The sequence below is a fragment of the Narcine bancroftii genome, unplaced genomic scaffold (genome assembly GCF_036971445.1).
Source record: "Narcine bancroftii isolate sNarBan1 unplaced genomic scaffold, sNarBan1.hap1 Scaffold_149, whole genome shotgun sequence".
Classification (NCBI taxonomy): Eukaryota; Metazoa; Chordata; class Chondrichthyes; order Torpediniformes; family Narcinidae; genus Narcine; species Narcine bancroftii.
The window spans coordinates 4,891,092-4,916,988 of NW_027211884.1; the positions used below are offsets into that span (position 1 = coordinate 4,891,092).

Here is a 25,897-nt window from a genome sequence, read left to right on the forward strand (position 1 = left end):
AACGTCTACTTCCTCACAGTAGTGAACGAGTACTCAGGCTTCACTTTCGCTATCCCTTGAACAGACACCTCTACGGCCACCGTCAGCAGGGCCCTGGGGCAGATCTTCACCATGTTTGGCTACACCGCTTTCATCCACAGTGACTGGGGGTCTAGTTTCATGAGTGACGAGCTGCGAAAGTACCTGACAGCGAAGGGTATCGCGACCAGACGCATGACAAGTTATAACCTAAGAGGTAATGGGCAAGTTGAACACAAAAATGGGATGCTCTGGAAGGAAATCCTCCTGGCTCTCGTCGAAAGGGTGGGCCATTGAGTACTGTCAGGATGCCCAGACTGAGATGCCCCACATAATTCGGTCGATGCTGTGTACGGCTACCAATGAGACCCCTCATGAACCCCTCTCCATTACAAACACACACATGTGAATACACAAACGTGCACACACATACAATCACACAGATGTAAACATGCATACATGCACACACTCACCCACTCGTGCACACACTCGCACACAGGCATGCCGGCTTATTGCACACATGCACCCACATGCACACATGCACACGCACGTTCATGTGCACACACAAATGGACATATACACACACACACACACACACACACACACACACACACACGTGCACACACACACATGAACGTACGCCTGCATTTTCATGAACTCGCGCACAAACATGTACGCATGCACATGTACTCACTAATGACTCTCACACACAATTGCAAAAACCAAGATGAAAGTGGGAAAATGTTTTGGGCAGAAAAATAGATCTAAATGATTGGAAAATATTATATAAAGATAATGGTAGCCCACAAGTGCGGAGATCAACCAGCACAACACGCGGTAATAAACAGCGGCATAACTCACTAACGTGATCCCCAGCGTTGGGAACCAGCGCGGTTGGAAGCTGGGGCAGTGCAAGACCGGCAGCCCTAAAATGGGGCTGGCCGGGCTGCCCAGCTAACAAAGCAACACCAGGCTGGGGAAGAAGGGGAGTCGTATGCAAGAACGTTCCCGCGGGCGGGAATCCCGTTTAACGTATTCATGCGGGAACTCCAACTGTATAAAAGTAGCCTTTCCAGCCTCAATAAAGGCAGAGGAGACTCTACAATCACCTCTGTGAGTTGGGCCTTACAATCAACCTGGCCAAATGGTAGTTCGGACTGAGCACGATTGACTTCCTGGGTCACAGGATTACCAAAGACGGGGCCACAACACTACTCAGCAAGGTGGAGGCCATCCGCAAATCCCCGAGGCTCAGTATGACCAGAGGACTGCAGGAGTTCATGGGGATGGTGAACTTTTCTCAGAGGTTCATCCCTGCAGCTGTTCGAGTGATACGCCCACTTTTCACCCTGATGACTGGCAAGGCGAAAGACTTGACCTGGGACGACTCTGCATGAGTATTCGTGGAAGCTGCGCTCCAGTCCACCCAGGCCAAATGCACCCACAGCCCTCACAGTTGATACCTCAGGAACAGCGATTGGTGGAGTTCTGGAGCAGCAGATTGAAGGAAGTTCACGGGGATGGTGAACCTTTACAATCGTTTCATCTCTGGAGTCGCGCGCACCATGAGCCCATTGTTTGCACTCATGGCCACAAAAGAAAAGACTTTATTGTGGTCAGAGGAGGCGGACAGGGCTTTCATCATGACAAAGGAAGCTCTAGCCAGCGCTGGTCCACCCATGGCTGGAAGCACACACGGTGCTCTCCGTGGATGCATCAGCTATGGCAGTGGTGGGTTCTGGAACAGTGGCTCGATGGACAATGGTGCCTACTGGCCTTTTTCAGCAAGCAGCTATGCCCACCAGAGCTCAAATACAGTGACTTTAACCCAGAGCTCGTGGTGCTGTATTTGGCCATTTGGCATTTCCACTACTTCCTCGAGGGTAGTCTGTTCACAGCCTTCACAGATCACAAGCCCCTCACTGATGACCGTACGAGGGGCCATACAAAGCTCTGGAGATGCCAAAGTATCCGTGGTCCACCAGACAGCAGTGCCACCTCTCGTACGTGTCTGAGTTCATGACCGACATCCGACACAGGGCTGGCAAGGACAATGTAGTGGCAAATGTGCTCTCCCGTCCAGCCATCAACACTGTCGTGGCTGGCCTGGATTACGAGCAACTCGCTCAGGCACAGAGGAATGATGGAGAGTCACAGGCCTTGTGGACCACCATGTCGGGCCTCAAACTCAAGGATATCCAGGTGTCCAGCAGCCCGGATACATTGCTCTGCGACATCTCAACAGTGGTCCCGCCGCAGTGGAGGGTGTAGGTCTTCAGTCTGATCCATGACCTCGCTCCCCCAGCAGTAAAGACAACCGTGCGGTTGGTCACAGAGTGGTTTGTGTGGCACGGGCTGAAGAAGGAGGTGGCAGAACTGGCCAGGAACTGTACCAGGTGCCAGATATCCAAGGTCCAGTGACACACACGAGCCCCCATCCAGAACTTCGACCCGGCAGCTAGCAGATTCCAGCACATCCACATTGATGTCGTTGGGCCCCTGTCAGTGTCCAAGGAGGCTCGTTACCTCCTCAGGGTGGTGGATCAGGCCACAAGGTGGCCGGAGGCCTTCCCGATTAAGAAGGCCTCGCGGAAACATGCGCCAGGAATCTGGTCAGCCAATAGATCACCCATTTCGGAGTTCCAGCGCATGTCACTAGCGACAGAGAGGCAGTTCAGGTCTGCCCTGTGGACTCAGATGGCGAAGCTCCTGGGGGTCAAGCTCTACCACACCATAGCATACAATCCGCAGTCCAAAGGGTTGGTAGATAGGTTCCACAGGTACCTGAAGGCATCGCATATGGCCAAGGTCTCTGGATCAAACTGGGCGGACGAACTACCCAGGGTCATCCTCGGGATTAGGACGGCCCTCAAGGAGGACCTGCAAGCTTCAGCAGCGGAGATGATCTATGGCGCACTGCTTTCCCTGCAGGGTGAGTTTTTCAGCCCAGACCCTGACATCACAGCCACCGACAAAAACCTGCTGGCAAACCTACGCAGGCAACTGGCCTTCCTAGCTCCCCCACCACCTGTACGCCATGGCACCCGGCCATTTCATCTCCCAAAGAGCTCGACTGAGCCCAGTTCATTTTTGTGCGGAAGGAACCACAAGGTGCACCACTACAGCGACCGTATGAGGGGCCATACAAAGTCTTGCAACAAGCCGGCGGAACCTTCACCCTGGACATTGGGGGGAGAGAGGAAGTTTTTACGGTGGACTGCCTGTAGGTGGCCCATCTGGAGATGTCACAGCCATTGCAAATGGCTGTGCCCAAGCTCCGGGTTCGGCCGCCTAATCAACAGGATGCGTAGCCAGTTCTGAGGGGATGGGTGGGGTTGTGTGGCAGTGTAACATCCTCATGGCAAACTATGTGAGAGTGCAGCCATGAGAAAATTGTGTTGTCAGAAGTTTCTCTCTGACTCCAGCATCCCTTCCAGTGTTCACCCTGGGTTGGTGGGCAGAGAAGTGTGGTGGGAAGGGAGGGGGTGATGGGTAGGGAGGGGTTGGTGGACAAATAGGGGTGATGGGGAGGGAGGGGTTGGTGGACAAATAGGGGTGATGGGGAGGGAGAAGTGGTGGGGAGGGAGTGGTTGATGGGGAGGGAGGGGGTGATGGGGATGGTGGGGTGATGGGGAGGGAGTGGTTGATGGGGAGGGAGTGGTTGATGGGGAGGGAGGGGTGATGGGGAGGAAGTGGTTGATGGGGAGGGGTGGTGGGAGGGAGTGGTTGATGGGGAGGGTATGGTTGATGGGGAGGGAGGGGTGATGGGGAGGGAGTGGTTGATGGGGAGGGCGTGGTTGATGGGGAGGGCAACTATTTCCATTCATTGCATTGCTGTGCAGGGCCGTCCCCCTGCATTTTGATGATCTCTTCTTCTCTGTCTATTATAGCCTGTCTATTGACCAGTTGTTTGTTGTCTCCTGTGGGGTGAAGAGATGTTGTCCTCGTGCTGCATCTTTTGCCGCTTTGTCTGCAAATGCATTACCCAGGGTGACAGGATCCTCACCCACTCGTATGGGCGTCACATTTAATGACATCCAGGGAATTGGAAAGGGAAATGGTTTCTGTTCATTTCAGAGTGAATTTTTTATTGGGTTGACTGAGGTTGTGAGGAATCCCCTGTATTGCCATAGAGCCCCAAATCATATGCCACCCCAAAGCATATCGGGTCGAATAGTTCTGCCTGCTGAGCAGAGGTGTCTGCCTGGAAGGTGGCTGCTTCTATGATTTTAGATGACCCTTATGTAGTAGGACACCCAGAATTTTTTGTTTTTCGCAACTGGGTGAAAACACCCAAGTGCAGGTGTCATATCTGCTTTTACCTCGTCTGGCAGTTCATGCTCTCTGCAAAATCAAAACTTTGCCCGCACATCTCCTTGAAACTTTCCATCCTCTCTCCCACTCTCATCTTCCACAAACCAGGGTTCTGCTCTTGGTATTGGTGTGTCCTTTAAATCAGGTCTCATTGCGAGAAGTTTATTCCTGTGGAGACCGTTTTGTTCAGGGTTGTCCAGTTCCATTGGTGGTGGTGGGGGTGGGGGGTGGGGGTGGGGGGTGGGGGTGGGGGTGGTGGGGGTGGGGGTGGGTGGGGGGTGGTGGGTGATGGGGGTGGGTGGTGGTGGGGGTGGGGGGTGGGGGTGGTGGGGGTGGGGGTGGGGGTGGTGGGGGTGGGGGTGGGGGTGGGGGTGGTGGGGGTGGGGGGTGGGGGTGGGTGGGGGGTGGTGGGTGGTGGGGGTGGGGGGTGGTGGGGGTGGGGGGTGGGGGTGGTGGGGGTGGGGGGTGGGGGTGGGTGCTGAGTGAGGCAGAAGGGTTGATCGTAGTGCAATTGTAAAAAGTCAGGTCGGGGTTTGACAGAAGTGATATTTTGTAGCAGTTCAGCCTTGTAAGGTGTAAGGTGTACACCTTGCAACCTTGTGTAAGGTGCCGTGATTATGTCGATGTCAGCAATGAAGCCACCCAGTGCCGTGGATAAACTTTAACTTGCTGATAGAACGTGGTGTTTGGGCAACCGTAATCATGGCAGGTAAGGCAGGTAGGATCTGGGTGACGGAGGGAGCCCCTGGGCTACGGGGTCTAGTTGAAAAGAAAAATATGCCACCAGTCTCCGTTCCTTCCCACGATACTGTGTCCGAACCGCTGTCACACTTTCCTCTTTTAAGGTGACAAACAGTTGAAATGGACGGTCAAATCGTGGGCATCCCACAGCCGGGGCAGAGGTTGGGGATGTTTTTAGTGCCCGAAAAGCACCATATGTTCAAATAGTTTAAAATTGACTTGGTTGAAACGCAACCAGCTGCCCTAAAACGATTCCCAAGAGTCAGATAATCTCCTTCCAATGGAAACACTGTAGGTAATCTCAGCATAAGCCCTTGGCACCATATGCGCTGTCTTGGATTCTTTGCCTGGTTCTTTTTCTCTCGGCAGGGACCCAGATCAACCTCGTATGAGGGACCACAATGGGAAAGAGTTCGGGCTCAAGGGTCCCAAGGTGCACTGCTGCTCCGTCCGATGTCCCAGTGACCTTCTGGCCACTTACACCATACATAGTGATCTTCCCAGCGAGAGACTACCGACTCCGCCAATGTTACACTTTAGTCCTGTCAAGGTACAAGAAGTCCAACCAAACCACAAAGTCCAACACACAGAGAATTGATTCGAGTCCTACTAGTGGGAATGAGCAGTAATTAGGGTTGGGTCGACAAGGTCACCTCCCCAGTACTGTTGAACCTCATTCAAAGTACAAGGTTACTGAATACAATATTGAAGACATTTTGGTGCATTTGATTAAGTGACCATTTCTTCGAGGGTTCTGTTTCAAGCTGAGGTGTTACAGTGTTTTCTTATTTCTAAAGACAGGAAAATGGTTATCATAGAATTGGCTTTCTAGAATGAAAAGATATGGATTTGTGGCAGATATGATCAAAAGGGGCCTTTAAGACAGTGTGAGCTTAGCACTTGGCACATGTCAATGTTGCTTCCCCAGTGATCATGATTTTGAACAGGGTTAGTTAAATTAAAGACACTGGAGCAAAGTCATTAGGGCCTTTGCTCTGCTCCCTCTGCAGGCTTTTGATGTTTCCACATTCTCTTTGACAAGCTTGTTGTGCCATCAGTTGTTTTTGGGTGGGAACCCGTTTATGAATGGGCTGCGTCTGACAGCTGGTTATGTGTAACAGCAGGGAATAGTGTTATTTGTGCAGAAGACCAGGGGCTGGCTTTATTTATGGAAGAGGTGATAATCATTTAAAAGTCTGCTCTATCTTTCAGAATAGGGTTATCATAACATCTTAACTCTTCTACCCAGCACATTCACTTCATTACATTGTCAACCAATACCACAGATCGGGTGGACAGTCAGAACCTTTGTCCTCACAATAATGATGTTCCATTCTAGAGGGCACAGCATGAAGATGAGAGAGGGGGAGAGAATGGAAAGTTTAAAGGAGATGTGCAGGCAGAGTTTTGATTTTGCGCAGAGCATGAACTGCCAGACATAGAGGTAAAAGCAGATATGACACCTGCACTCGGTTTTATAAAGTTAACATTCCATATTTTATTAAAGGTTAAAATAGGCATTTTAGACAATTATCCTTTCTATGCAGAGATGATGAGCACCATAATGTTGATGTTCTCGGGCAGGCGATGGAGATGCCCAAGGATGGGGCATTGGAGATGCCCAAGGATGGTTCTTCATTGAAGACAGCAGCACATTCTCCAGGTCACTGCCACCCGGTTCAAGATGTTTCTAAGGAGGATCCGCCATGGTCTTATCGGCGTATCCTCCTCCCATGCAATGCGAACTGGATGTTCTCTGGGGTGACAGTGACCTGAACTCCCTGAGTCTTTCAGGACGATTGTGAAATCTTCGTCGTCTTCTTCTATGATCGTATCCATTTTTCTAGTGGGGTGGTGAGATGGGAAATATATTGGGGTAATTTTATTTTTTTGAAGCATAATTAGATGCGAGAGTCGTTGAATATAGCTGAAAATCAATCAGATAATCCGATCACTTGCCCACTGCATGATGTTTATATAGTGAATGGGGATTGTGATGTCACTCAAACCAACCAATGAAAACCCAAAGAAAATCTCCTTTTAAGGTGTAAAAGCTGCCTGATGTTGATCTATTATCAGTTACATGATTAGAAGTTGAGGAAACCTCCAAAGAAAATCTCCTTTTAAGGTGAAAAAGCTGCCTGATGTTGATATATTATTAATTATATGATTATAAGTTGAGGAAACCCCCAAAGAAAATCTCCTTTTAAGGTGTAAAAGCTGCCTGATGTTGATATATTATTAATTATATGATTATGTTGAGGAAACCCCCAAAGAAAATCTCCTTTTAAGGTGTAAAAGCTGCCTGACCTTACAGTTCTACACGACAAGTTACTAGACTTTAGACATGGTACAGATATTCAAAGATGCACCATTCCTAGAACCATCTCACAATGACACACTGAAGCAGGCAGCCTGGCCCTTCTAGTCCAGGCTGAACACTTTCTCTCTTTCTTAATATTTATTTAAAATCCCAGAACAGAACATGAATTACTCCATGTGTGGTTCCGCTGTTTAAGAAAGGGTCCAAATGTAATCCTGGGAATTATAGGCCCGTGAGTCTGACGTCTGTGGTGGGCAAGTTGATGGAAAGTGTTCTGAGTGTTAGAAATAGAAGTACCTTTAAAAAAATTGCTCGAGAGAAAAATTGAGAACAAAGAACATTTATTTTACAACAATGCAAAGTTGGGTGCTTCCCCTTACCCTGGGAATACACACATACACTGGGGCTCACCCAACTTTTATACAGTTGATTTCAGTATAGGAATACCCTCCCCCTTACATTCTTCTGCCTCCTGCTGGAGAGGTTTGGCATTAGGCAATCCTTCCTGCCTACGTGCAGTTTCAGTATACTTGGAGGACCAGGGGGTATCCTGTCGGTGTCCCTTCATGTTATTGTCCTTATTCACACCTTCCTGATTCTTGGGGCTACAGTCTCTTGGTATGCAGAGTTGGCTCATCCTGTCTAGGGTTGGCTAATTTAACATGTATAAATCTGTGTAAGGTTAGCTAATTAGATATGTAGGACTTGGTACTTCTGTCCAGGGCTAGGAGACCCTTATCTGATCCAGACTACCTCAACTTCCTACATTCTATTGTTCCTTACCACTCCTTATCTTAGTCTTATGGTGGCTCTTGTCACAAAGACTAGAAGATTCTTATGTTAATCGTGCTGACTCTGCTTTCCTGCATCCTAATCCCCAAGCTCATCCTGTTTGTACTGGTTACAGCCATTAACTGATGTATGAATTTTAGTTTCCTTCATGTTCATAATTTTAGATCAGTTTTCTCATCTCTCACATGAGGGATGGTATTTACAAATATTTGGAGGTACAGGGATTGCTAGGGAGTAATCAGCATGGTTTTGTCAGGGGTAGATCATGCTTGACAAACCTGATTGAGTATTTCGAGGGGGTTACAAAAAAGGTTGATGAAGGGAAAGCTGTGGATGTTGTCTATTTAGACTTTAGTAAAGCTTTTGACAAAGTTCCCCACAGGAGGTAAGGAAAAAAGGTGGAGGCATTAGGTATAAATGAGGAGGTAGTGAAATGGATTCAGCAATGGTTGAATGGGAGGTGTCAGAGAGTAGTGGTAGAAAATTGTTTGTCCAATTGGAGGCCGGTGACGAGTGGAGTTCCTCAGGGATCGGTCCTCGGTCTACTATTGTTTGTAAAATATATTAACGATCTGGAAGTAGGGGTGGAGAATTGGATAAGCAAGTTTGCGGATGATACAAAGATTGGTGGTGTTGTGGACAGTGAGGAAGATTACCGTAGATTAAAAGGTGATTTAGGAAGGCTGGAGGTGTGGGCTGAGAAATGGCTGATGGAATTTAATACAGATAAGTGTGTGGTGTTACATTTTGGAAAGGCAAATCTAAATAGGTCATATGCATTAAATGGTAGGCTATTGAGATGTGCCGAGCAACAAAGGGATTTAGGAGTTGTGGTAAATCGTACCCTCAAGGCTGATACTCAGATAGATGGTGTGGTGAAGAAGGCATTTGGAATGTTGGCCTTCATAAATCGGAGTATTGAATTCAAGAGTAGGGAGGTTATGATGAAATTGTAAAAGGCATTTGTGAGGCCAAATTTGGAGTACTGTGTACAGTTTTGGTCACCAAATTATAGGAAAGATATAAACAAAATAGAGAGAGTGCAGAGAAGGTTCATGAGAATGTTGACAGGATTTCAAGGTTTGAGTAACAGGGAAAGTGTGTGCAGACTGGGGTTTTTTTCTCTGGAGCGTAGAAGATTGAGAGGGGACTTGATAGACGTGTTTAAGATTTTAAAAGGGACAGACAGAGTAAACGTGGATAGGCTTTTTCAATTAAGAATGGGGGAGATTCAAACTAGAGGGCATGGTTTAAGATTGAAGGGGGAAAATTATAAGGGAACATGAGGGGAAATTTCTTTATGCAAAGGGTGGTAGGGATGTGGAATGAGCTTCTGACAGACGTGGTCGAGGTGGGATCATTGGTTACATTTAAGGAAAGATTGGATAGTTACATGGATAGGAGAGGACTGGAGGGGTGCTTGTCAGTGGGACTAGGAGGGTGGGGATTTGTTACGGCATGGACTAGTAGGGCGGAACTGGCCTGTTCTGTGCTGTAAGTGGTTATATGGTTATAGTACATATTGTTACGGAGTCCAGAGGACCCCAAAAACCATCAATAAAAGATAGGCACCACAGCACTGGGTTACTTAAAGAAAAGTAGTTTTTAATTATATTTGAAGAAGAAAAGAGAATTAAATTGTAACTGATTCCTGTGAGAAACCCAGCTTACTGATGAAATCATCTCACAGTGGGTGAAGTGATAAAACCTTTTATTCAACTTTCTTGCAAGATCAGGTCTCCTTCAGAGAAGGCAGACCCACTGATGTACAACGACCTTTTTTATGCATTTCTTTGTGTTCATAACCACTCCTTTGTTAATTTATCTGGTCATTTAACTGAGCAACTGTTTATTTAACCTATCAAAAGCTGTTCCACTCATCATCTTAAAACCCGTCCTTGTTTACTTCTCCCATTCACCTGATTTTGCGACCCCAACTCTTTATTTATTTTTATCTTTATTTGGTAAGATACTTTGTCACATGTTCCCGTTCTTTCCAGTCTTTTTAAAAGATCATTGTTGGGCGGTCTCAGTTGCCCCAATAATGACTCGGACAAAGACTGAGGGGAACGATAGGATTTATTGCATGAGAGACTTCTGGCCCGGGTCCAAGGCTAGATGAGTGGGAAGGAGAGGGGACTCGACTTTTATGGGCCAGAGTCACATGGGCAGGACTAAGGGAGGACCCAAGGTAGAAGGACACCCGAAGGGAGGGGCAGCCAGCGCATACCATCATATCAGTACAATTACCCCCCTTTAAAAAAATGGAACCCACTGGAACACAACACCCGAGGGTGACCCCACAACCATAGTAACAGCAACAGTACAGTAACACAACAGCAGCAGGACAAAACCCACCAAACCCCACCCCCCCGCCCCACCATCAGCTCGAGCAGGGGTGGCCAAACCGCGACTAGCGAGCCACATGTATGCGACTCGCTGCCAGTCTCCCACCCCCCAACTCGTGCTGACGGTCTCCCCAACACCCCCGCCCCGACCCGCACTGCTGATCTCCACCCACCTTGCCCACACAATTCGCGCTGCCGTTTCCCCCACCCTTCGCCCAGCCAACTCGTGATGCAGGTCCCCCCCTCTCACCTGGATGACTTGTGCTGCTGGTCTCCTCCCACCCTCGCCCGGCCAACTCTCACTGCTGGTCTCCACCCCTCTCGCCCGGCCTACACGCGCTGCCGGTTTCTTCCCCCCACCTTCAATTCGCCGACTCGCACTGGCGATTACCCCACCCCCTCGCTTGCCCGACTTGCGTCTTTAATAGCCTGATATTTGTAGAATTTTATTTTAGTCATAAAAAGATATGATTTTAATGACTAATTTTGTAGGGTGGAATCTGATTAAAATATCTCTCCTTTTTTAACATGTTTGTGTCTTTATGATAACTGAAACTAATACAAATTAACAGTTTAGAAACTGCAGGCATGAATAAATATGATGGTATTTAACATCCATTTCTGAACATTGCTATAATATTTTTGTTACAAAATGTGGATGTAACAATGAAAACGTCTGTGGGAATTTTGTTCATCTGCGACTGACTCTCAAGCATCTGAGCTTTATTGTTTGTGGCTCTTACATTAAGCAAGTTTGGCTACCCTTGAGCTTGAGGTTAAGCTGCTCAGGCACCCTCCTCTGTCTGCCGGACCGCTGTAGGGCCGGCATGTCCATATGGTGCTCCTCCGGGGAGGGGACCGACAGGGAAGCATCCATTGCAGGGACTGTCTGAAAAGGGGTGTCAGCGGTGAACTCCCGGACTGCTGGGAGCTCTTCCACTGTTGCATGGGGGGTAGATGCCTGGACGTCTGGCTGCAAGGCAAGCAGCTCAGGCTCCAGTGTTGTGCTCTAATGCTGCACGATCGGGTACGCGGCATGGTCAGTAGCCAGCAAGGCGGTCTCAGGGTCTCCAGCCCTTGCCAGGTCTCGAATTGGCACAGTGTCCTCGTGGCCATCCGGATACCTCACAAAGGCGTATTGAGGGTTTGTATGTATGAGGTTAACCACTGCAACCAGGGTCCCTGATGTGCTTCCGAAGCAGAACCAGCCCTGGGGTGGTCAGCCAGGAAGGGAGGAGGAACCATTCACTGATGTCCTAGGAAAAGCAAGGAGGCATTCATGCGGGGTTGTGTTTGTAGTGGTGCCAAGTAAAGATCAGATGGCGTGAATGGCTTTGGGCAAGATGTCCTGCCAGCGGGATATTGGCAAATTTTTAGATCTGAGGGCCAGGGATGTCGCCTTCATGACGGTGCCATTCTCCCTTTCCACCTGGCCATTACCTCTGGGGTTATAGCTGGTGGTCCAGCTGGTGGCTATGCCTCTGGCCAAAAAGTACTGTAGCAGCTCCTCATTCATGAACGAGCTCCCCCGGTCAATATGAATGTAGTCGGGGTACCCGAACAGAATGAAGATACTGCTTAGGGCTTTGATGACCATAGATGAGATCATATCTGGACAGGGGGTTGCAAAGGGGATCCTGGAGAATTCATCCACTACCGTCAGGAAGTAGACGTTCCTATTTATCATCGGGAGGGGCCCTTGAAATCAATGCAGGTGTCATATCTACTTCCTCGCAGAGATAGATGAGTACTCACATTTTCCCTTCGCCATCCTGTGCCCACCCATTTGAAAGGGTGGGCAGCCTTGATGAGGTGTGCCTTTTCTGGCCGGTAGAACTGAGGCTTACACTCGGCGCAGATTTGGTAACGTCTGGTCGTGGACCGGAAATCCTCTACGGAGTACGTGAGGTTTCGCGTTTTAACCAAATGATACAACCTCGTGACTCTGGGGTGACATAGGTGGTCATGGAGGATCTGGAGATGGTTGAGATGCGTGCTGGCTCACGTCCCTTGGGCTAGAGCATCCGGGGGGTCATTGAGCTTGCCCGGCTGGTAAAGATGTCATAGTTGTAGTTGGACAATTCTATCCTCCACCTCAGAATCTTGCCATTCTTTATTTTACCCCATTGTTTGACACTGAACATGACCCTCTGGTCAGTCAACAGGGTAAATATTTTAGTGGCCAGGTAGTGTCGCCAGTGGCACACTGTCTCAACGATCACTTGAGCTTCCTATTCGACGGAAGAGTGCCGGAGTTTGGGACTGAGCAGTGCGAGAAAAATGCTACCGGCCGGCCTGCCTGGTTTAACGTGTTGGCAACTGCGACATCGGAGGCATCGCTCTCCATCTGAAAGGGGACAGATTCATCCATGGCATGCATAGTGGCCTTAGCGATGTCTCCTCTAATTTGTTCAAACGCAGCCAGGGCACCTTCCAGACTACCCTATTTTTGTGTTCAACTTGCCCATTACCTCTTGGGTTATAACTTGTCGTGTGTCTGGTCGCGATACCCTTCGCTGTCAGGTACTTGTACAGCTCGTCACTCATGAAACTAGACCCCCAGTCACTGTGGATGAAAGGTGTGTAGCCAAACATGGTGAAGATCTGCCCCAGGGCCCTGATGACGGTGGCTGTGGAGGTGTCCGTGCAAGGGATAATGAAAGGGGAGTGTGAGTACTCGTCCACGACCGTGAGGAAGAAGACATTTTGGTTCGTGGAAGGCAGAGGTCCTTTGAAGTTCATGCCAAGACACTCAAAGGGCCGAGTGGCCTTTACAATATGGGCCTGTGGTGTACGGAAGAAATGGGGCTGACACTCTGCACAGACCCAGCAGGCCTTGGTCATGTCCTTGGCGTCCCTGATGGTATATGGCAGCATCCGGGACTTAATGAAGTAGTACAACCTGGTGACACCCGAATGGCAGAGGGACTCATGCAATGTCTGCAGCCTGTCATTGTGCATAGATGCACAGATCCGAGAGAGAGCATTTGGGGAGTCGTTAAACCTCCCGGGGAGGTACTGGATGTCATAGCTGTAGGTTGCCAACTCGACTCTTCAGCGCAGGATCTTGTCGTTCTTGATCTTGGTCTTGTGGGTAGTGTTAAATATGAACGCCACGGCCCGCTGGTCCATGAGGAGAGTGAATCTCCTGCTGGCCAGGTGGTGGCGCCAGTGGCGGACTGCTTCCACAATCGCCTGGTCTGCTTTTCAATGGCGGAATGCCCTAGCTTGGAGCCGTGGAGGGTGCTAGACAAGAAAGTGATGAGGCGCCCCCCTTGGTTGAGGGTAGTGGTGAAAGATACCTCAGAGGCATTGCTCTGCACCTGGAATGGGGATTCCTCATTCACGGCCTGCATCATGGCGTCTGCGATGTCGTGTCTGATGCGAATGAAGGCTGCCTGTGCCTCGGGTGGGAGGGGAAAAGTTGTAGCTTGGGCTAGTGGGTGGACCTTGTCCAAGAAGCGAGGGACCTACTGCGAGTAATAGGAGAATAGGACAAGGCACCTGCAGAGGGCTATTAGCGTGTGGGGGAGAGGTAACTCCATTAATGGGCGCATTCTTTCTGGATCTGGGCTGAGGACACCATGGGCCATGGTGGCGAGGTGGGTGATGCTAAACACACACTTCTTCTTGTTGTAAGTGAGGTTCAGCTCCCCAGCCATCTGGAGGAATTTTTCCAGGTTAGCATCGTGGTCCTACTGGTTACGGCCGCATATAGTGACATTATCCATATACAGGAACGTCACCTTTAGCTTGTGCTGTCTACCTTGCGATCCATCTCCTGCTGGAAGATGGAGATCCCGTTCATGACCCCAAAGGGAACTCGGCAGAACGGGTACAGGCTCCCGTCTGCCTTGAAGGTGATGTAGGGTTTGTCCTTCAGGTGGATGGGGATTTGGTAATACGCCGACTTCAGGTCAATCATGGAGAAAACCTGGTAGCGGGCTATCTCGTTGACCATGTCAACGATCCTCGGCAGGGGGTAGGCATCCAGTTTGATGTACCGGTTAATAGTCTGGCTGTAATCCAAGGCTATTCTCGGCTTACTACCCCTTTCAACCACCAGGACTTGGGCTCTCCAAGGGCTGTTACTGGGCTCTGTGACACCTTCTACCAGGAGTCGCCGCACCTCCGCCTTGATGAAGTCTCTGTCTGCGGAACAATAGCGCCTAATTCTGGCACCAATCGGCTTGCAGCCTTTGTATAAGATGTGGGAAGAGTGCCGGTGGGGTGATGCGAGAGGCCGTAGGTTGGCAGGACTGCTAGGTTGGCATACTGTGTAACGTGAGTGGAGGTTGGCGCCCGCGAAGGCAAAGGTGATACTTTGCATGTGGCAATGGAAATTGAGGCCCAGGAGGACTGAGACGCAGAGTTTGGGCATGACCAGGAACCTGAACCCTGTGTATGTCTCCCCTCCCACAGTTATATCGGCCAAGCAGCGCCTGAGGGTACCAACAGTCTTATTCTTGGCAGCGAGGGCGATCGAGCATGTGGTGGGGTGGACTTTTAATGTCGGGGAGTGGGCCACACTCGGGAGAATGAAGCTTTCTGTGCTGCCACTGTCGAACAGGCTCTTTGTTACCTGCCCGTTGACTTGCACGACCTTCATAGAGCTCCTGAGGTCATGAGGGATGTCACTGGTCGGAGTGGTGGCAGCCAGGACCATCTCAGGGTCAGAGACATCGCTCTCCGGTTATGGCATCTGGAGGCTTGGGGAGCATCGGGAGGGTGTCCTGGTCATTGCTCATGTTGACCACATCGACGTTGGTTATGGGGTGTGGCATGCAGCAGCTGATGGTGTCCGGAGTCATGGAGAGCATCAGCTGGGTGGCCTAAACATTACCTGTGTTGACTATGTCATTCTCATCATCATCGGGGGCCTGCTGTGTCGGCCGCTGCTTGGCCCAAGATGGTGGCGTCACATGGGTGCTCCCCCCAGCTATGTTCATTGTGTCGGAGGAAGTGACATCGTTGGGGCCGGTGGCAGTAACGTCATTATGTCAGCCAGAATTGATGTCACACCATGAGACAGAAGTGATGCTGGCGAGCGCTGTGGCTAGTCCAGGTACTCGGGGTACATGCTGCAATCGTCACTGGCAGAGCCAGATGCTGCACCGTCAGAGTTGTGGAAGGCAGAAGTTGTAGCGGGAAAATTGGCACCGCCCCGCTCGCGCATGTGGAGGGGTCCGCGGGGAAGTGGGGAGGTCATAGAGGGCCACTGAGCTGCCGGCTGATTTTGAGAGCCACACTTTAGTAAAGTCAACTTTCTTGCCGCATCGGGAACAGTACTGGTTCCTAGCTGAGCAGTGTTGGCATGATAGTCAGTCTGACCCACACCAGGACCCACAGTACTTACAGGAATGCCAGGCACCTGATGCAGCGACGATCTCCTCCCCAGCTCGGTCTATGGCTGCAGCTGCAGTGTGAGAGGGCCATTAGGGAACAAGGGTGAACTTAGAATCAAAGGCTTCGATGTGCATGGCTGCAGTTTCCAGGGTTCGGACCACTTGCCCTGTCTTGTTCAGGGCGTAGATATTATCTTCCACCAGCTTCTGCTGGATGGCCCACAAGCGTAGCCCTCGGACGAAGGCGTCCCGGGTCAGCCTTCCCCGGGTTCAGCCAGACACGGTCGGGCCAACTCTCGCAGGTGTCCCAAGTAAGCCATCTCCCTGGGTTGCTCTGCTTGGGTGTTGAAGAGGTACCTTGGTCAGACCGCATTAATGGGGGTCTTGTACAATTTCTCAAAGGTGTCCATTGTGCTCTTGCACATGGAGCAGCCTTTGGTTGCCTGGAAGGCGTGGGGACCCATCTTTGACCGGAGTAGGACCGGCCTCTTCCGATCTGAGTCGACCACGTGCTGCCATATCTCAAAGCGTGTCTGGGCTTCTGGGTGGTGTGGGTCAACTTCGAAGCTCCCTGAGCTCAGGAGTTTTTCCATGACAGGCATGGGAACATTTTGTGGATTAAATTGTGGTGCGCTGTTAGCCAGAATCAGATGCACACAAGGTAAAGACAGTACAACAGGCTTTAATCCACAAAGACTTCCACAGAGCCAGGCTGGGGGTAGCTGCAGTAACTCTGAGTGAGGCCTCGGGAGGCCAGCGCAGGGTTTTATCCTGGAGGGTGATTGACACCCAACCGGGTTGGGCTTGATCCCTTCAGGCCGACTGATTGACAGCTGACCAGGTGTTGTCCTGTCTCCTTGCACTTCTTCAGGTACAGAGGTTCCCCCTTGCAGTTGGCCGATGATGTACCACCACAAATTTCCATTCAAGCAAACTTTCCTTATGAACTCCTAGTGAGGGTCGCATGATGTAGTGAAGTGAGATGGACGCTGGCCCAGGGGCTCTCCAAACGCAAACATTTTACATCTATTAAAAACCCCCAAACCCACTTTTGGTCAGACAGCTGCAGTATGGACCAGAGACCAAAGTCGAAGCAACTAGATTCAGCTATTGAGCTAATTCTGACAGTTGTCTGTCGAGACAATTATTTCCAGGAGAAAAAAGAGTCAAAATACTTACAAGTGATGAGGGAATGCTCCGGGATCAGCAGAATGACATAAAAAGTAAATCTGCAAGCAAAAACAACAAGGAATCAACGTGGAAACCTCCAGAACAGATCGAGGGGCCTTATGGTGATGAAAATGGCGGGGCCACTTCAAGGCCTGCCAGTGAAGTCGGAGGCCAGCCCACCTGACAGGAAAAAAAACTGCAAATTGATATTGCCTTTCTATAAGAAATCCATCTTCTCACACAGGAGCCTAAGAAACTGAGGAAAGAATCGATAGGACAGGTATTAACATCATCCGTTCACACCAAGGCCAGGGTAATCAATAACAACACTTTGAGAGACGATGATTGATCCACAAGGCTGATATGTATTAGTTGATGGTCAGATTTACTCAGAACCCTGGAGACTTTTAAATCTCCCACCACCTAACAGTGAAAATGATTCCTTTATTCAGAATATTTTTCTCAAGGTATCAGGGGACGACAAAATATACTTGGAGGGGGTGGCTTTAGTTTTTGCTTGGATCCTGTTCTGGACAAGTCACCTCGAGAATATCCCGAATAAAAGCAGGCAAAACTACCTTGGCTTTCCTGAAAGATTAAAATTTGACAGATGTGTGGAGGCCAATGCCTCCATTTTTCCTCGACTCGGATTGGCCTTTCTTTGTTATCAACACAGCAAATTCGGAGAACATTCGTCTGAATACTTATCTTGAACCTTTGACCCTGTCTATCTCGATGCCAGAAAAAACAACTAAGTCACAGAGATGGCGTTCGAACCCCACCCATCTTCAAAAACCAGATTTTGGCAAGGATGTAAGCGACCAGATAAAGTTATTCTGCGAGTCAAACTGTGCCTCCTCTCCCAATAGTTTTATATTTTATGGGGACAAACAATATCACATACAAAAGGGATGAAGAAGAAATACATGGGAGAAATAGAAGAGCTGGAAACAAATTTGGAAATTGGAAAAGGAGTTCCAACAGTCTGGTTCCAAGGAATTTTTAAACAAAAAAAGCTCCAATAGGTCACATCCTTCTAGAGCTGAAAACGACCTGATGAGAGAAAGCCACATGGTCTTGTCCTGGCAACTGAGAACAGAAGAAAGGTGAAGGACAACTGATGCAATTCAAACTGGAGCAAGTTAACTCTCATATAATCCAATAGAAATTAATGACAGATTTATACAAATTTATATCCATCAGAGCCACTCAAGAAGAAATTGAAAAGGACCTAGGCTCACTACAATCGAATAAATCACAAAGGGAAATGGTTGATCTCCTGAATTTTACAGAGAATTTTTCTTAAATAATACATGCCTACCATCATGGATGTTATTAACTTTGCATCTAAATTTCAAACTCTGCATCGTGGGGGCTGAGTGGGGGCTGAGTTTGCTGAAGCATAAATTTTAGAAAAGTTATTTGGTTCACAGTTCAATCTCACTTCTCATTCTTCCAAGTTCAATGGTTGTAGGCAATTCTGATACTGTGCACGGAATTGAACATGTATAAAGTTCACCAGGCTTTGCCACTCAGGAAAGTTCCGTAGGGTTTGCAGAGAGAGATTTGTTGGATCAGACACATAACCAGTTTACATGGTGGGAATCACTAACATAACAAGGTCACACAGTATAAATTACTCACACAACAAGTTTACTCAATGGGACACACGAACATATTGTTTAGAATATGGGTTTCACTAAGGAAACAAGGTCAAATTTTGGGACTCACATAATAAGGTCACACTGTGTAAATGACTCACATAACAAGTTTACATTGTGGGACTCACTAACATGGAGTTTACAATATGGGATTCCCTAAGTGAACAAAATTATACTGTGCAACTCTCTCACATGACAAGTTTACACTGTGGAACACACTCACCTAAATAAGTTACACTGAAGAACTCACTAACATAACATTTTCAATACCGAATTTAGCGAAATTACAAGGTTACACTGTGAAACTCACCCACATAACAAGTTTACATGGTGGGAATCTCAAACATAACAATGTCACACAGTGAAACGTACTCCATACCTATGTTACAGTCTGAGGCTCACTAACTAGACAGGTTGACACTGTGGAATTCACTTCCATAATAACATCACACTTTTAAATTCTCTCATATAACAAGGTCAAATGGTTGGACTCACTCACACTGTGGAACACACTCACCTAAAAAAGTTGCACTGAGGAATTCACAAACATAATATTTTTAAAACCTAATTTAGCAAAATTACAAGGTTTCACAGTGAAACTCAGACATATAACAAGTTTACACGGAGGGAATCTCTCACACAACAAGGTCAAATTTTGGGACTCACATAATAAGGTCACACTGTGTAAATGACTCCCATAACAAATTTACACTGTGGGACTCATTCACCTGAAAAGGTTACACTGAGGAACTCAGTAACATAACATTTTCAATATCGAATTTAGCGAAATTACAAGGCTACACTGTGAAACTCAGACACATAACAAATTTACACTGTGGGAATCTCACACATAAAAATGTCACATGATCGAACACACTCCATACCAATGTTAGACCCTGAGACTCACCAAGTAGAAAGGTTCACACTGTGGAAATCACTTCCATAACAATGTCAAACCTTCAAACTCACTCACAAAACAAGTTTACACTGTGGGAATCTCTCACATAATAAGGTCAATTTGTGGGACTCACAGAAGAAGGTCACACTGTGTAAATTACACTGTGGGACTCACTACCATCAAGTTTACAATATGGGATTCCGGAAATGAACAAAATTATACTGTGCAACTCTCTCACTTGACGTTTACAGTGTGGAATTGACTCACATAACACGGTTACACTGTGGAACTCACTCACCTAAAAAAGTTACAGTGAGGAACTCACTAACATCGCATTTTCAATATCGAATTTAGCGAAATTACAAGGTTACACTGTGAAACTAAGACACGTAACAAGTTTACACGGAGGGAATCTCACACATAACAATGTCACACAGTCAAACTCACTCTATACCAATGTTACACTCTGAGGCCCACTAACTAGACAGGTTGACACTGTGGAATTCACTTCCATAACAATGTCACACTTTCAAACTCACTGACATTACAAGACAATGTTACATTGTTACATTGTTACATTAACATGACAATGTTACAGTGTGGAACTGACTCACATAACACAGTTACACTGTGGAGCTGACTGACATAACAAGTATACACTGTGGGACTCACTCACCTAAAAAAGTTGCCCTGAGAAACTCACATAACTTTTTCAACATTGAATGGAGCAAAATTACAAGGTTAAACGGTGAAACTCAGACACATAACAAGTTTACATGGTGGGAATCACTCACAAAACAAGGTCACACTGTGTAAATTACTCACACAACAAGTTTACACTGTGGGACACACTAACATATAGTTTAGAATATGGGTTTCACTAAGTAAACAAAAGTATACTGTGTAACTCTTTCATATGACAAGTTTGCACTGTGGAACTCACTCACATAACAAGGTTATACTGTGGAACTCATTCACCTAAAAAGGTTACACTGAAGAACTCACTAACATAACATTTTCAAAATCAAATTAAGCGAAATTACAAGGTAACACTGTGAAACTCACCCACATAACAAGTTTACACGGTAGGAATCTCACATATAACAATGTCACACAGTCAAACTCTATACTGTGAGAGATGAGGAAACTTGACATAAAAATATGAAAGATGGGGAAACTAGTGCAGACATGTGGAGTGATGGATTAAACCAGTATGAACAGGTTAAGCATGGAAATTAGAATGCCGGAAGCAGAGTCAGCCTATGTAAGATTAGAATCTTCTAGTCTTTTCGACAGGATCAGTGAGCCCACCGTATGAATAAGATAAGGGGAGGTAAGGAATAATAGAATGTAGGAAGTTGAGATAGTCTGGATGAGATAAGGGTCTCCTAGCCCTAGACAGAAGTACCAAGTTCTACATATATAATTAGTAAGCCATACACAGATTTATCAAGTATTGCATATTAAATTAGTAAACCCTAAACACGATTAGCGAACTCTGCATAGAAGGGACTGTAGCTCTGAGAGTCGGAAAGGTGTGAATGGGGATAAGGGCAAGGTTGTGAATAAGGACAATGAGGATAATGACATGAGAAGACACTGACAGGATAGCCCCTGGTCCTCCAAGTTCACAGAAACTGCACGTAGGCAGGAAGGATTGCCTAATGCCAAACCCATCCAGGAGGCAGAAGAATGTATTCTGATACTGTAATTTACTGTATAAAAGTTGGGTGAGCCCCAGTGTATATGTGTATTCCCAGGGTAAGGGGAAGCACCCAACTTTGCATTGTTGTTATAATAAATGTTCTTTGTTCTCAATTTTTGTCTCGAGAAATTTCTGTTAAGGTACTTCTTTTTCTAACAAATGGGGGTTTTTCCGGGATCACACTCCCTCCACTGACAGAGTGCCCGACGACGGGGGTAGGTGCACCCCAGCTGATTCAGCTGGACTCACGAACGACGGGTGGCTAGTCAGTGGAAGAAGTGAGTGATATCCGAGAAGAGGCATTGAGAACAAACGATGGGAGAACGTTAAGGAAGCGCGATAAGTATAGCTACTGGATCTGGTAAGAGAAATTTTTATACCTGTCAGTATGGGAGGTATGGGCAGTAAGAAAGAGAATCCTAGTGAAGGATTGGATGATCAGATAACCAAACAGAGTCCGTTAGGTGTAATGTTATCTGACTGGGGTTCGGGGAGAACCCGAGGAAAAGACAAACTTATCTTGATTAAGTACTGTTGTCTGGAATGGATTAAAGGCCCTATTAAAGGGTGCTCGCTATATTGGCCGAGGCTCAGATACGAGGATGACTGGATGTGTCAGGAACTTAACATCTGGCTGTATAAGAATCAAAGGCGGAATATGCCACCTGCTGGCTCAGGGGATCGGTTGATCAACTGGTCCTGAACGAAAAGAGAAGTGAGGACAAGAGGGATGAGGAACCCCTTGTACCTGAGACGCAAGGATGGGATGTGTTACATTCCTTTCCTCCACCCTATGCCCCTCCTTTACAGGTTCCTATCTATCCCCCCCTCCTGTGCTCTACCCTTCCGCACCTTCCCCTCCTCCCCCGCAACTAACGAAAGAAGAAGAGAATAGGGGTGGCTTGTTAACCCGTTCGCAAAGTATTAGATTGCCTACGAGAGACAGAGGCAAGGTTAGTTTTGAGCAGAGTGAGAACCTACTGGAAGAAAGGGCAGGATACTGTGAGTCAGTTTCTGAAGAGCAGGATTTCAGAAATAATAAGCTATAAGTTAGCTGGATGAGACCCCTGCAGGAGGTTCCCGGGCGAGGGGGTCTTGGTTTTGTAAATGTGCCCTTGACCAGTACGGAGGTGTGTAATTTTAACAGGGAAATGATTTCCCTGATAGAGGATCCCCAGGGATGCGCTGAACAATTAGATCAATTGTTAGGACCGAATATATATACATGGGATGAATTAACGGCTATATTTAGGACTCTGTTTACCCTGGATGAGTGTGGAATGATTCGCCAGGCAGGGATTAGAGTCTGGGATCGGGATCACCAAGGGGGACCTGGAGAAGCTAAATTCCCCTTGGCTAGACCTAATTGGGATAAAAATACCAATGATGGTCGGGTATTAATGGAAGAGTATAGGGCTAATCCGATTAAAGGAATCAGGGAATCTGTTCCGAAGGGACAGAACTTTAAAAAGGCATTCGAAGTTCCTCAGAGACCCGAGGAGACCCCCTCGGCATTTTTGAATAGATTGTGTGCGGCTATACAGCAATATGAGGGTCTGGATATAGAATCCCCAGCAGGGGAACAATTAGAATTAACGAATTTCGTTACAAATTCAGCCCCAGACATAAGGAGGAGAACAGATGGGGAACAGTGAAAAACAATTGGGAAGATTTGGGGAACAGTGGGGAAAATTTGGGAAAATGGGAAAAAGTGCGGAACAGATGCAGAACAGTGGGGATCAGTGAGGAACAGTAGGGAACAGTAGGAAAAATGTGGAACTGATGGGTAACTGAGGGAAACAGTTCGGAAACAGCTGGAGAACAGTGGGGAACAGATCGGCAACTGCTGGAGAACAAATGGGAAACTGATGGAGAACAGTGGGGAATCATGGGGAACAGAGTGTAACAGGTGTGAGACAGTGGAGAACAGTGGGAACAATGGGGAACAGATGGGGAACAGTTAAGATTGTTGAGAACAGTGGGGAAAATTTGGGGAACAGGTGAAGATCAGTAGGGAACAGAGGGTGTAACAGTGGGTAAATTTGGAGAACAGGTGGGGAACTGTGAGGAACAATTGGGAAGATTTGGGGAACAGTGGGGAACATTTGGGAAAATGGGAAAAAGTGCGGAAAAGATGCGGAACAGTGGGGATCGGTGAGGAACAGTAGGGAACAGTAGGAAACATTTGGAACTGATGGGTAACTGAGGGAAACAGTTCGGAAACAGCTGGAGAACAGTGTGGAACAGATCGCCAACTGCTGGAGAACAAATGGGAAACTGATGGAGAACAGTGGGGAACCATGGGGAACAGAGTATAACAGGTGTGAGACAGTGGAGAACAGTGGGAACTATGGGGAACAGATGGGGAACAGATGGGGAACATTGTGGATATGTGGGGTTCATTGCAGGATAATGGGGAGTGGAGGAAAGAATTGGGGAACGGGGGAACAATGAGGAAAGGGGAACATTGGGGAACACTGCCGAACAGAGGGGAACAATTGGGAGGAGGGGTAACAGATGAGGAACAGTGGGAAGCAGATTGGGATAGGAGTGGACCTATGGGGAAGAGAGGAGAACAATTCTGAACACTGTAGAACAGTGGGGCACCATGGGGATCAGTTGGGATTGTTGTGAACAGTGGGGAAAAATTGGGGAACAGGTGAAAAACAGTGGGGAACAGGGTGTAACAGTGTAAATTTGGAGAACAGGTGGGGAACAGTGAGGAACAATTAGGAAGGGTTGGGGTACAATGAGAAACGTGGCAAAATGGGCAACAGTACGCCACAAATGAGGAACAGTGGGGAACAATGAAGAACAGAAGGAAAAATGTGGAAAAGATTGGTAACTGGGGAACATTCCGGGAACAGCTGGAGTAGCATGGAGAACAGATCGGAAACTACTGGAGAGCAGTGGGAGCATATGTGAAAATGATGGAGAACAGTGGGGAACCATGGGGAACAAACGGGAACAGGTGTGAGACAGTCAAAAACAGTGGTAACAATGGGGAACAGTGGGGAACATTGTGTATACGTGGGGTTCATTGCAGAATAATGGGGAGTGGAGGGAAGAATTGGGGAACGGGGGAACAATGAGGAAAGGGGAACAGTGGGCAACACTGCCGAACAGAGGGGAACAATAGGGAGGAGGGGTAACAGATGAGGAACAGTGGGAAGCAGATTGGGAAAGGAGTGGACCCATGGGGAAGTGTGGAGAACAATGCTGAACACTGTAGAACAGTGGGGCACCGTGGGGAACAGTTGGGACTCTTGTGAACAGTTGTGAAAAGTTGGGGAACAGGTGAAGAACAATGGGGAACAGAGGGTGTAACAGTGTGTAAATTTTGGAAACAGGTGGGGAAAAGTGAGGAACAATTAGGAAGGGTTGGGGAACAGAGAGGAACATGTGGGAAAATGGGCAACAGTGCACCACAAATGAGGAACAGTGGGGAACTGTGAAGACAGTAGGAAAAATGTAGAACAGATGGGTAGGAGTGGGGAACAATGAGGAACAGTAGGAAAAATGTGGAAAAGATTGGTAACTGGGGAACATTTCGGGAACAGCTGGAGTACAGTGGAGAACAGATCAGAAACTGCTGGAGAGCAGTGGGAACATATGGGAACTGATGGAGTACAGTGGGGAACCATGGGGAACAGAGGGTAACAGGAGTGAGACAGTGGAGAACAGTGGTAAAAATGGGGAACAGATGGTGAACATTGTGGACATGTGGGGTTCACTGCAGACAATGGAGAATGGAGGAATTGTATTGGGGAACAGGGGTACATTGAGGAAAATGGAACAGTGAGGAACACCACAGAACAGAGGGAACAATAGGGAGCAGGGGGAACAGATGATGTACAGTGGGAAGCAGATTGGGAATGGAGTGGATCCATGGGGAAGAGTGGAGAACAATGCTGAACACTATGGCACAGTGGGGCACCGTGGAGAACAGTTGGGATTGTCATGAACAGTGGGAAATGTTGGGGAACAGGGGAACAACAGAAGGGAACAGAGGGTATAATAGTCAGTTAATTTGGGGAACAGGTGGGGAACTGTGAGGAATATTTGGGAAGAGTTGGGGAACAGTGGGGAACATTTGGGAAAATGGGCAACAGTGCGGAACAGATGCGGAACAGTGGGGAACACTGAAGAACAGGAGGGAACTGTAGGAAAAAGGTAGAGCAGATGGATAACAGTGGGGAATAGTTCGGGAACAGCTGGAGAACAGCGGGGAACAGATTGGCAACTGCTGGAGATCAGCGGGAACATATGGGAAACTGATAGAAAACAGAGGGGACAGAGGGTAACAGATGTGAGACAGTGGAGGAGAGTGGGAAAAATGGGGAACAGTGAGGAACAATTGGGAAGATTTGGAGAATAGTGGGGAACATTTGGGAAAATGGGCAACAGTGTGGAACAGATGCGGAACGGTGGGGAACACTGAAGAACAGGAGGGAACCGTAAGAAAAAGGTAGAGCAGATGGGTAACAGTGGGGAACATTTCGGGTACAGCTGGGGAACACCAGGGCACAGATCGGCAACTGCTGGAGAGCAGTGGGGAATATATGGGAAACTGAGGGAGAAC

At 47.8% G+C, this 25,897-nt stretch overlaps 1 long non-coding RNA gene across 1 annotated transcript; it reads left to right on the forward strand.

Moving 5' to 3' along the window:
* The first annotated feature begins 7,135 nt into the window (after nt 1–7,135).
* LOC138750431 (uncharacterized) lies at nt 7,136–18,324 on the forward strand. The gene is made up of 2 exons (XR_011349336.1): nt 7,136–7,201; nt 16,753–18,324. It is a non-coding gene; the product is annotated as an uncharacterized lncRNA (long non-coding RNA).
* Nucleotides 18,325–25,897: the final 7,573 nt, after the last annotated feature.